The sequence below is a fragment of the Myotis davidii genome, unplaced genomic scaffold, assembly GCF_000327345.1.
Source record: "Myotis davidii unplaced genomic scaffold, ASM32734v1 scaffold332, whole genome shotgun sequence".
NCBI classification, from domain to species: Eukaryota; Metazoa; Chordata; class Mammalia; order Chiroptera; family Vespertilionidae; genus Myotis; species Myotis davidii.
In genome coordinates, this window is record NW_006285779.1 from 285,550 (window position 1) to 299,367 (window position 13,818).

Sequence of the window (13,818 nt, forward strand, 5' to 3'; positions counted from 1 at the left end):
AAATTCAGGGTGGTGGCGGGGCCTGTGTCCCACTTGGGGAAAGCTGACTGATGCTTTGTCGGTACCAGGTTTACAGTGCCATTTATTTGTAAATGGTCAGTGCACATCACAGCATCTCCTGCCCCCTGATTGTCATTGTGCATCATACTGACCAGTCAGATGATCTGAGGGACACTTAGCATATTAGCCTTTTATATATATATAAATAAGATTCCTCCTTTTACCCTCCAATTACTTAATATGCCTCTACCTTTGACTAATAAAAATATAAATTTTACTTTGCTGAGTTTTTAAATTCTAACACATTTTGAAGACAAAATGCACAAATTTAATTAGAACTCTGAGGCACAGCCAAGAAACTTAATGATGATAATGATTTGGACAGAACTAAAACTCAAAGAAGGTGGATGGCAGTGAAAAATCTTGAGTATTAATGAAGGAAAGGATTATGCTGAGCTTAACACACACACACAGACACACACACACGTGTGCATGCATGCACACGTGTGTGTGTGCATTGCTAGAGCTTCACTTAAAATTAATATCAATGTGCTGTACAGTAATCAATTGTCTCATATAGCTAAAAAGACAGTAAACTATCCAGAGAATTAATTGTATCTGATTCAACTTCTCAATGATCTCAACTACCTTATAATCATAGAAGCCAAATATAACCCAGATCTCCCAACTGGTAGTGTATTGACTGTCTAATTAAGAAGCAAAACTGTCTGAGGTGATTTAATATTTAGCCTCATTCTGCAGTGAGATGGATGTCATGTCAAAAATCTGATGAAATATTCACAACTACAACCTATTCAACCCAGATGCTACTTGCCCAAATTATGGAAAGGAGAGTGGGAAAAGACTATATATATTTTTTCCTTGTGAACATTTTTCATTTTTGTAAACACTTTTCTGTCCTGCTTTATTTCCCTCTAGAACTATATAAGTATGTTCTTTATACTTACTAGAGTTTGGGAAATAAGTAACTGTCTATAGCTAAATGTAAGTCATTTTGTCAGATAACTATTTTGAAGTGAGGCAATTAAAATGTTATACTTATAGTATGACCTTCCCTACCCTGGGGGAAAGTGAGAGAGAGAGAGAGAGAGAGAGTTATCTTTGATCATAGACCACTGAAAACATTTAAGAGGTCTTTCTTCACATCTCCTTGCCAAAGGATCATCCAAAGATTATTTCCCCATGAAATTTAAGGTTTCTGCCTTCTACTCTTGTAAAATTAGTCTTGTTTTTATTTATCCAACAATGGAAAATAATCCTAAAAACTTTGGGCAGATTTAAGTTGGAATAAATTAAGTAGGTGATTTTCTTTTTCTGGCTGCTCTACAGAGTAAGTTTCCATTGATATGTACCCCTAAAGTAGAGTAAACTTATAATCATGTAGAAAGAATATCAAACTAGCTGGAAATCCTAGTCTCTAGTTCAGTTATGTGACCTACCACCTGTTGGTGTGACCTTGGGGTAAACCCCTCAAATTCTTTGGACCTCAGTTCATTACTCTTGAAATTGAGAAAAATGCCATCTACTCTTTTTTTTTAAGAAGGTCTCACTGTGTTTCTCTGTGTCAGGACATCTGCTACACACTTTACCTGATCAACCTTAAATTAGATCTATAATCTTATTTTAGTCCCCACAATAATTCTACTATTAGATGTGATATTAATATAAGGCTCAGAGAGGTTAAGTTACTTGAAGATCACATAATTCATAAACACAAGATTCAGAATTCACAGTTAAGTCAATGAGGGGACACGATTAACAAATCCTATGTCATCCTATTTTAGATGACTGTAGGGAAACCATTCCACCTCTTTTTGGCATCAGGTCCTAATCTATGCAGTGGTACAAATAATAGTGCTATTTCCCAGGGTTGTAAAAGAGATAAATAACAATACATGTATGGCAATCAGATCCATGCACAAGGAAGTTATATTGTTTTTATTATAATTTTTAATATACTATGTATTGTTAAATGTGTTTGGCAATTCCAGGGCTTGTCACATAAGTCCCATTTTCACCCAATGGCTGGAAAGCTCTAAATTAGGTGTATACCAGCTTAGACCATCATGTTCCTCAGAGGACTTGGAGGCTCACTGTGCCCCATTGTCTCCTGGGAGTTTCAACAACCACTGCTAGAGGAAGGCTGAGCATTGTACACTTTCCTAGTTTGTATCAGCAATGCAAAGCCTAAATTCTCACTCTGACACCAGAAAGCCTGTAGACCACCTAGCTGGCTGCTCTTATCCCAGATTTCAGGAATCTCAGAAAGACTGAACATTAAGGCTTATAGAGGGAGAAAAAACTTGTACATCCTAGAAATCTGTGGTTAATGTTAGTAGGTTTCTTCCTTTATCATGTCAGCATTGATTTTTCCACTCAGATCCCCAGAGCAGTGATAGCACTACTTCCAAAAAAGCCAGACTCCACAGGACAACACAGATGGAGAAAGGTTCTGGTAAGTAGACACATTCTAGCTTTCTGCAAACACGTCGGTTAATTCTTGTAAGTATTGACTGAGTATTACAAACTGTGACTGGGTCATTTTGGATTGAGATTATGCCTTTTCTCAGATGATGACTTTGAGACCACCATCACATCATTTTAGGTTGTATAACTCTCCCCCCCCCATGGCATTCCTCTTCACCTCACCCCCCGCATCTCCCTTAACATTATCTGGAACTCCAATCTCATCTCATTTAACCAGGCAACCACGCAGAGGTATTGAAGTTTGGTTTCTGCAGCACACCCTCAGGGAGTCTATGAAGCTGTCAGCACTGATGTGCTTTAATGGTTTTCTTAGAAGCAACTCCCATGAAATAGTTGCCTCCTGAACTGGTCAAATACTTGTTACTGGCCTCCTCCTGTTGTGAGGGGTGATCTGTGACAGACGGGCAAGAGCTTCAGTTAAATGGGAGCTTCTTAAAATAAAAATGATTCATTTCACCTTTTTTATTTGAAAATGTTGCTCTGCAAAGGGCCCTTGGCTCCTTATCCTTTGCCTGAAAGCAACATTCCCTGTAATGAACTCCCCACATGAACTGAGAATGGATATATGTAGGGCAGGGAGGCCTGCCCCTATTTGGGGAGAGCAGAGAGACAAATGCTGCTTGTTTATATTTTATTACTGAGAGGCATAAAAGATGCTGCGGCAACAAAGACTGGAAGAATTATTGGTGAGAAGGATAAAGCCCCAGAACGAATTCACTTATATGGAAGGATAAAGATGGACTTCCTTAGAAGAAAAGGCAACAATAAGAGCATGCTGGGGCCTGGTTTAAGTTTGCATAATGTATATGTATATTTCCTACTGAAGTCAGTGTTTTTGTAGGCTGGTTTTCTAATGGATTCCATAAATAAAATAGCACTGAGCCCTAAATATTTAGACTGTCATCCAAATACCATTATGGGTTCAGTTTAGGACAGGGCTGACTGTTGCCAATAGCAATCCCAATGGAGAAGGCTTATGGTCATTTGTCTTCTATTAGCAAACTATTTCACACTTCTCTTCCATTCTAAGGTGGAATTTTGTGAGCATTTGGAAGTGTCCAGGCAAATGGTTTTGTCTGGCATATTTTGAGTTCATTTGTGCAGCAATGAACCTGCTTTAGAGAATTTAAGATGCATTTTTAATTTAATATATAGGTGGAAAATTAACTTCTTTTTTTTCCTCCTCTCTTTTCGGCTGGAAACTAACTTTTAATATTCTAGCTGTGAATCAGTTAACCTTTTACATTTGGGGACTTTCTATTATATGGAGACTATTTTGGAGAAGCAAAATGACTACAGGCAACAGTACTTGGTCTCAGAAGATTGTACAGACTAAAATGAATTAAGTTTATTTAATCAAATACTTATTTTTTATTAAATATTTTTATTTATTGGGAAATTACAGCAAGGGCTAATCCATAACACATAAGGGCTCTTGATAATCAAAACAGCAAAACACTTAAAACTATCATTTACTAGAAGATGATATTTTCAATGCATTTAAGATTAGCATCTCCGCTTTACTTCTAGTTATCTAATTTAAATCTTATCTGGGGTCTTTAATTTATCTCTCTCAATTTGGAGGGCCATCCCTCACAGTTTTATGCTGTGATAGTGCAACAACAAAGCCCTACATTTAACGATACAGTTTTCACATATCCTGACACAGCTCTGAGGCGGGGGAAGCTCTATTGCCTTGCAGAGTAAAGTTAAAGACTTTTGAATGGGATCAGATGCAGGCTGATGAATTTGGGATTGAGAAATTTTCATTACAAGGGGCATTACTATGCTGCAGCTGGAACAACTAGTTTTAATTAATCTGAACAAACAGTGGGCTTTGACAAACAAATCATCATCACATTAAGCAGCTTTCTGGGGAGAAAACCTTCCCACGTGGCAGTACTGCCTTTAGGCTCTTGAGGGATTATATTTAATAAGCTGCTCATCGCATTTCTAATGAAAGACGAGGGGAGAGAGTACTTGCATTGAGGAATGGGGAGAGGGGCTTGACTGACTTGAAATTGCAGAGAATGATCAAATTTTAGAGCGAAATGAGACTTTGGTAATTATTTATACCTTCTATCCTAATTTTGTCTAAAGAGAGAAAACTGAACTACAGAGAGGAAAATAGAGAGGAGGGGGGGACTAAGAGAGGACAAACTTGCTCAAGGACTTATTTCTTCATATGTATGAGAATGATAATGCAGATGACATGGGGGATATCAATACTCTGCATTGTGTTTACTAAAAAAAGGATTTAGGCAAAGACATTAAGATCATAATAACACGTTTTTGATGTTTCAAATACCTAGACACTTCACGAATTCATTATGTCCATAATATCCCCAGAGGTTTGAGATAATGAACTGCTATTTATCTATGTCAGACAAAGGGCAAGATCATTATCAAATGCAGTGGTCCATGGCGTCAATCTAAAACCCAGATTATCATAGTCTAGAACTTTCTGCTCTGAAGGAGAGCATTATGTATGTTTATCCACCATTCCCTGTGTGTGGACTTCCAGATAGTTTGACTAGAATGGATTTTTAAGCAATCCATTGCTATTCCACCACTGCTATTCTCTCTGAACTCCCATACAAACACAGGGCAGAAAGCACCAGGCCACTCTCTCTTCCAGGAGGGAGCTCCTCCAAGCCTGGGGTGAGGGTTGTGAGACAACACCAGTAAAAATTCTGACTAGTATTTTTATATCTTCACTCACCTCCTCTAACTCCATATTTATGTTTCATATTGAGTGGATTCATTGGCACCTTTTGTTAAGCTCTGGGTAGTGAAAGGATAATGGCCAAAGTTTTAATTGGAAAATAAGCTCTCTACAAAGTCAAGAAGGATGCTCTCAATGGGCCACAACCTCTGTATCTAAATCTTTCTTTCTGTCTCTTTTAATTATTATTATTTTTAATTTTTTTCTGTCTTGAGGCCAGCTGGACCTTGGTGTATCCCCAAGTATTTCAGTTGGGCTTATTGAAAGTGTTACCCTACAGGCAGGATACAGAAGTATTATTTGGATGCCAACTAGAAGCAAAGGCAAATGACTTCAATGACATCTTTTTCAATATCTCATTATATTGGGGTGAAGTCATTCTACGTGTGGAAAGTAATACTTCTGTCCTTAATATGCATATAAATACAGAAGCAACTTTCAAAAGGAGTCTACTTGTTTTTCTTTTACAGTCACAGGAAGATGGACATAGACTATTCTCTAAGGAGGAGCAATGGCGGTAGGTGGGAGGAAGTATATTATTAGGGTAAAGGCTAGTGGCCTGTAGAGAAGCCCTAGGTAAAGAAACCAACTCATGGAAGCATCTTTGTATTTCTCCCTCTTTTTCATAAATACCCTCATCCCACTCTACCTCCCACATCAAGATATGCTCACTGGCAATTTATGCTACCCAATATGCACAACAACATGGGTAGGTGCACAGGTATGCATGCCATTCACCTGTCAAAAGAGCCATACATACTTCCTTAAAGACATTCATTTTTTTACCTTCCCCAAAGCCAAAATTCACTTTCTTCCATCTCTTTGAAATTATCCTTTTATCTGGGTAATATTGTAATGACTAGAGGCCCAGTGCATGGATTCATGCACTGGTTGGGTCCCTCTGCCTGGCCTGCACCCTCTCACAATCTGAGACCCCTTGGGGGATGTTGGAAGCCCAGTGCATGGATTTGGCCTGATCCCTGCACTGGATCTCTAGTATGCATATAAGATCTTTGGTTAACCTCTTCTCACCCTCCCTCTTCCCCTCTTCTCTCTGAGACGCATCAGTCTGTTCCATGTTTCCATGCCTGTGCATTGAGCATCTGCCCCCTGGGGGTCAGTGCACATCATAGCTACTGGTCAAATGGTTGAACAGTCAAATGGTTGAATGGTCGCTTAGGCTTTTATATATATACTAGTGGCCCAGTGCACAAAATTTGTGCATGGGGGTGGGTGGGTGTCCCTCAGCCCAGCCTGCACCCTCTCCTATCAAGGACATCCCTCTTGCAATCTGGGACAGCTGAGTCCTCACCGTTCACCTGCCTTCCTGCCTGATCGCCCCTAACTGCCTCTGTCTAGTTGATCACCCTTAATTGCCCACCCCTGCAGGCCTGATCTCACCCCCAGCTGCCCTCCCCTGATGGCCTAATCTCACCGCAACTGCCCTCCCCTACTGGCCTGATCACCCCTAATTACCTTGGCCCCTACCACCATGGCTTTGTTAGGAAGGAAGTCAAACATCCAGAAAATGGCCAGTTGACCCGGTCTAATTAGCATATTACCCTTTTATTAGTATAGATAGATTAGTTAATAAAATAGAGTTCTTTCATGTGTATTGATGAATATGATAAGATATTGTGAAGACTGTGTAAGATTGTGTACTAACAGTCATTCTGTCACCAATCCTAGGAATTGTTGGTTCATTAAGTTTTGGGGGACATGTAGAGAAAAGGTATTTAGCTAAAATGAAGATTCACAAGGCCAATCTTGTTCTTTAACACTCTGGCTGAAGTTTGGTGCACCTAGCCCCACTAGGTGGGTAAGGCAGCTTGTCATTCTTTATTTCTCATGTTTATTCCAAGGAAAGCATCCCTGGGGAGAGCTTAATATGTGTGCTGGAAGCAGGCAAAGCTTCTACCCAATTGTCAAATTAGACCCTTGGAGATGTTGCATGTGTGCTAAACTCTTCCCCATCATGGAAAAACATGGGGGAACTTACCCCTAGGAAAGTTTCCATCAAGCCTTAAGCAAGAACATTATAATTAACAGCCTTCCTGTGCCCCAAGACAGCAGGATGATTCTTTAGCAACAGTTTTTAATTGATTTGCAAAATGAGGTGAGGAAGTATATTATATGCCTTTTTTTCCTCTCCATAAAATATAAAATGCAGGGCATGGGACAAGTAAATTGACTCCAAGAGAGGACAGGGGGAATAAATTAGAAAAAATTCTAGTTTGCATTTCTTTAACCTCTACTATGTATAAGTCACTTGTATCTACTTCTCACATGAACCATATAAAATGGGCCATGGTTATGCAAAGGTGGCTCAGTCTGGTTCTTTTGCTCATTTTCCCCACTGTACTATTCCGTGCCTGTCTGGAAACCACCTTTAAAAAGCTATGAAAAGTGTCAGAGAAACTGGGAATTTTTAAGTAAAAGACTTCAAAAATACCAATGTCTCTTGAACAAAAGAGTTCTGTTTTCTTTTGCAACAAAATATTGATTTAGAATCAATATGAAGATCTATGTGAAAAACATGAAAACCTTAAAATAAACTTTCTAGCTATGGAATGGGGCAGCTTTGGAAAACAGGATATGGCCACTGGACCAGGATTCTGTAAAATAATTTTCTGTGTCTTTATTTGAGAAATTAGATTTAGGTTATTAGGGAACCACTGAACTGTAAAGTTCTATGATTCGGCTACATGGAAACAGTATTTCCCAAGCTTTCTGGATTTTATCTGTCTGCACTACACCCTTCAAGCTAATGCTGGATTTAATTTGACTGCATCAAATAACTTGTATGTTACAAATACCATGCTTGCTATCTTGAACTTAAACAGTCATGAATCTATAGTTTGTAAGTAGCATTAGAAAGAACCCTTAGGAACTTTCTGGAATGGGTGTCTGTGGTCATAGTAGTTATATTAGAGTTGTGTCTTTGAAATGAGAACATTAATCAATAAAATAAATACTACTGAAAGATTTAAAGTAAGACTCATACAAAAATGCAGAATCTTTGTCTTTAGCAAACAATACTACAAATAACCACCAACAAATTATTAAAATTAATGAGTGAAGCCTAGCTTTTTAATAAAAGAAATCTTGGGGCAGAACTACAGGGCCAGGAGGCAACTGGGGCCACGAGGGCCAAGACAGCCTGGGCTGCGAGGGCCAAGCCCCTTGCACGAATTTCATACATCGGGCCTCTAGCATGTTCTATAAGGTCTCTTTCAATTCTAGAATGTTTTAGGTCCATCAATTTACTTCTCTACAGTCAGTACCTATGGAAGTTTACCTTTTTAATGAACAAGTTGATATAGCTCTGGACTCCTTAATATGAACTTGATGTAGTCACCTATATCTCTGAAGCCTTTCTGCCAGTGCCTCTGTGTGTACATACTCCTATATGAATTGTGTCTTCTCATTTACATTGGCACCAGATAGTCCACCAGGAACACTCAATTGTTTGTAAAAACAGAAACCTTGATATTTTTGCATACTTTGTGTATCCCTATTTTATTAATTAATTTTGGAGGGTTTCTTTAAAGGCTCTCCTGTCTCAATTAAATATAGTTTTAAAGACCATTAACTCTTTGATTAAAAAAGAAAAGTGAGATGGGGACCACAATATAGCACAGCTTAGGCTATCTTTTGAGGACATAGGAGATAAAGATGTCCTTCTTGAACTTCTATTATAAGTTAATGAGCAAAATCACTTTTAATTATAGAAAGCAGGTTTACATATGTCCCTTCAAAAGTACAGCTACAAAAAGTGAAATATGCCTGTGTCAATAAGGTGATGGTTACAGACAAATTTAGCAATGCTGAAAGCTTGTGCTCTTGAAAGTCTTCAGAAAGTTTCATGTCAGACTTAATAGAAGCCTGTACAGAGACTCAGATTCTGGAGTTTGACAGGCATGGGTTAGAGTCCATGGGCATCTGAACTTGGGTATATTTCTTACCTTCTCCAAGTTTCATCATCCTTTTCTATAAACAATATTGGTACCTTCCAGTTTGTTTTATCCATAAACATTTGGTTGTTTCTGTTAGATAAAAGTGAGCCTCTAAGAAATTTGGGATATCTGTGCATTAGGGATTCAGCCAGCCTAAATGAACATCTTTATGTAAATTAGAAATGGAATGGACCACATCATAAAGGACACTCTTGGAACTTCTGCAGCCCTGTCTGGCTCGGGGCTCATGGGAGATCAGAGGCAAGTCTAGATTCAGCTTCCATGTGCTCTCTTGGCCTGAAGCCCATAAGCAATATTCAAACTACAGAAACCAATATGGTGGCCTTCTACAGGGTTACAATCTCATTATTGGGCTATAATGAAGCAAATCCAATGGATATTTTCCTATTTATAGTGACACATACTAAGTATTTCATAGCAAGTAGGAACAAACACCTATTCTGTAAACTCATAGTCCACCTCTTCCTCCTTTTAGATGTTCAAACCACACCTTGCATGAAATGTTCCTGCAAGACAGATGCAAACATTTCAGAGGGCAACAGGCAGATAAAAATTCTCCAAACCACTGATATAAGTTCAAGGATAGAGTCTCAGGCACCAGCCCCTGCAATAGAGCTGGGTCCATCAGGTTCCTATATCCAGTTTTGCAAGACAGGGGAGAATCTTTACATTTTAGCTACTGCTTATATTGAAATCTTTATTGGCCTAAATGAGAGCCCATGTCTAACATTTGTCATGTTATTTTACAAGCTTATGACATAACCACTAAAGTCCATTTCTAATTGGACTTTATTGCTAATTAGTAAAGCATTTGTGTTCTATTGGGATATGAGTAACAAAGCATTTTTGTTACTCATATCCCAGTTGTCTCTGATATAAGAGCTTCCTGATTAGGTGGCTGGCTCAGTACTCCCAGAGTGTGAATTCCTGTTGAAATTAACTAAATCCAAGTGGCCGCTTAAGAAACAAGTATGCACACATAATAAAAAATATGCCTAAGTACACAATATTGCATTGTCACATACAGGAAAGACAAAGTACAGACAAAGCAAAGGATACTACTCATACTGCCTAGAGCAAGAATTTGAAAATCCAAACTGCCCAAGATGGGGAGGTTAGTAGGACAGTGGTGCTTAAAGCCATGATGCAAAAGGGCTTTATGCTCCCTGAAAGGGTTAGCCAGGAATCAACCCATGATGCAGAAAGAGACCACAAGGAAACATGCATGTCACAATCTGGCACCATCCCCCTGTGTATTTTTTCATCACACACAGAGTTATGCAAGTCTGCAGGAAGAGGACCAGTGCAGTCCCAAAACTTTAATTTAGTTTAAAGTAATTCTCGGGTGGGTAGTGTCCCCTGATGACTGACAGAAGCCAATGTAAATCCTCTTTAGAAAATCCCAATTGCAAGACTCTGTGGATTTAAAGGCACAGACTAATTTCAGAGACATTGACATGTAAAAAAATGTGATTATAGCCAAGGAAAAGGTGGCTAATTTATTACTTTGTTTATTCACTTATATTAAAGAGCCTCTGGACAATAGCTTTCATTTTGTAAATGTCCTTTCATTTACAGAGGACATTGCAATGTTGTAGAACAGTTTAGTATATTCTGGGTATGGTTAAAAAAGAATTATTGACCTGACCAGGGTGGCTTAGTGGTTGAGCATCGACCTATGAACGAGAGAGAGAGAGAGAGAGAGAGAGAGAGATTGACTGACTATTTATGGTGCTAAAGGAACTGTGCAAGGAGATACTTTCAAAGCTGTATTCTAATATCTCACTGGCCTTGAGCTCACTTGCCTCAAAGATATCTCTTTCCTTTTGTTGACTTGTCATCAGTCTTCTCTAATGGAAGAGAAACCCTTTAGAGAGCAGGACTCTGGGAAGCCTCCTTTATAACATGAAGTTCTTTCTGGTTCATCCTTTGATTCTCAGTAGATCTCCAGCAGATGTTTCTGGGCCTCTGAAGTAGTGTTGTCGGAGTTTTAACTTGATTAAGCTGTCACTCAAAATTGTTGTTTATATCATCGATCCAACATCAAAGAGCCACCATGCCATGGATCTGATGTTGAGAAGTTTCTGAGTGACAGCAGGAGCAGATGGAGTTACAGCATCTTGGATGTTTATCTCTAAACCATTCTGAGATTCCCTCCTCTGGACATGAATTGGGGCTAGCTGTGGGAAACTCTGATCCCAGATAAACCCCAGGACATATACAGAGAAAACTGAATACGTTGTTTGAGTTGGGACATAGTTTGAACTGGTAGGCTTTCAACCTTGCATTTGAAAAATATCAAAGTGCTTTTGGTCATGAAGTTTGTATTTTTAAATAATTTTAGACTCAGAGAAAAGTTACAAAGATAAAGCGGAGATGCTGTTAACCCCTCACCCAGTTTCCCCTCACGTTAACATCTTATGGTATATTTGTCAAAGCTAAGAAACCAACATAGACATATTCAAAGGCTCTTAATATAGTAAGTCTTCTGAAAAAGGCTTTTAAAAATGTACAATGAAGCTTCAGATGTTATGTGAGTGTACATGAAATTATACATAAAATAGCCACACGTTGTGGGAAAGCAGAGCTGAGTTTATTTTTCACTTTGTTTATGCTATCCCTACTCCAATTTAAGGTACAATTTCAGATTCAGTTCTTCCATGCTCTGCTCCCACTGCCGTGGATTTATTTATCCCAGAACTCTTACTATTTATACTTGGTGTTACATAAATTCACAACTAGTCATATTTCTGAATTCTTTAAATAAGTTTTCATTCATAAATATATGATAAACTTAGAGTTTGTATCCCAATATAAACTGAGTTTGTATCCCAATTCTTCCATTTTCCATAGCTGTGTGATCTTGAGCAAATAGGTATAATGGTTACACACTTACTAATAAGAGGTATGAATATGAAATAAACTCTTTTACATAAAGTACTTCTCTAGTACTGGGACAATTAATATTAACTTTAACTACTAATATTGGTATTACTACACAGAATAGGAGCCCATGAACTTTGACCCATACGTCAAAATTGTCCCACTGCTCATTTGGGTATAATCCATGAGTTAAGAATGCTTTCTAGATTTTCAAATAGTTGAAAAAATAAAAACAAGAAGACTATTTTGTGACACGTGAAAGCTTTATGAAATTCAAATTCAGAGTCTACAAATAGTTCTAGTTCAACATAGCCAACACTCCTTGGTTTAGGAATTGTCTATGGCTGCTTTTGAGATGCCAAGGCAAGGTACTTACAGCAGATACCATATGGCCCCCAAAGCCTGAAATATTTACTATCTGGCTCTTCACAGAAAAAGTTTGCCAAGCCTCACTCTAGAAGCGTTGTTTACTGTCACATTGTTTGGTTTGCTTGTCTGTTTCTTTGTTTAGCTGTGGGCATTTCCTAAAAAAAAACCTACAGTTGTCCCATGTAAATGCAGATAATAACAAATAATACATAACTCATGGAATTAATGAGGATTCAGTGAGGATGCATGTGAAGTGAGTATCAATGTTGCAATCACAAAGTGCTCAACAAAGTGTGTGTTTGGCTCTAAGCTTTCCCATCTGACTTTGTTAGATAACGGAAGCCCCTTACCAGACACTTCAAACCTCAGTCTTCTCTTAAGCTAAGCTCCTCACTGTAGCAAATGCCGAATGGTCAGGTTTCTGTGTGTATGCCCAATGTTTACAGACATTAAAAAGCAGATTAAATATTGGTTCTAGTACAGTGCTGGGCACAAGGCACTTTGTCAATTATTACCCATTGATGAATTAATTCTCATTTCCAAGCAGCTCAGCAGGGGCTAATTTGTAGAAAATGATTGCTTCTTATATTAATTGAAGTTAGTATGGTTCTTGTTTTGTCCTCATCACACACCCGAGACACTTGCATCAATTGAATCTAAGATTTGTAGAATTAATAATGTTTTCCTTATTCGGAGATATTTATTGTGCGTAATACTAGCAGAGTGATATGTGCAGAAGATAAAATAATGAGCCGAAACAGACATGATGGGTCTTACAGTCAAGTGGGAAATAGGCATGATTTATTTTTTTTCTAAGCAATTATTATTTTTTATTGAGATGTAATTGACATAGCATTGTAAATTTGAGGTATTTAGTGTGTTGGCTTGACATGTATATATAAAATTACTACAGTAGCAAACACCTTTATCATAACACATAATTATAAATTTTTGTAAAAGAGGCACTATTGATATGTTACAAATGGACATACTGTCTCATCCCTGTGTGAAAAGCTATGAAAAAGAATTAGAAGGCGTTATAAAATCCTTTGGGTCAGTCAGGCATTGAATGAAGGATGGGATGGAGTTGATTAGAATACAAGAGGAGAGATTTAGAGTAGAAAGAGCATTACACATAGAGGCTCTGTGGCAGGAGGGAGGAGAGAGAATGTGAAAGGAGCCAGGCTGGGGAAACTAAAGCTACTTAAGGGAGGTGTTAGTCTGAGATGGAACTGGATATGTAGTTAAAGACTGGACCAAACAGGGACTTGACCAAATGTTAGACTGTTCTTTTTTGATCATAAGAACAATGGATATCAGAGTTCTGTAACATGTTGCTCAGAGTGTCTCTGACCT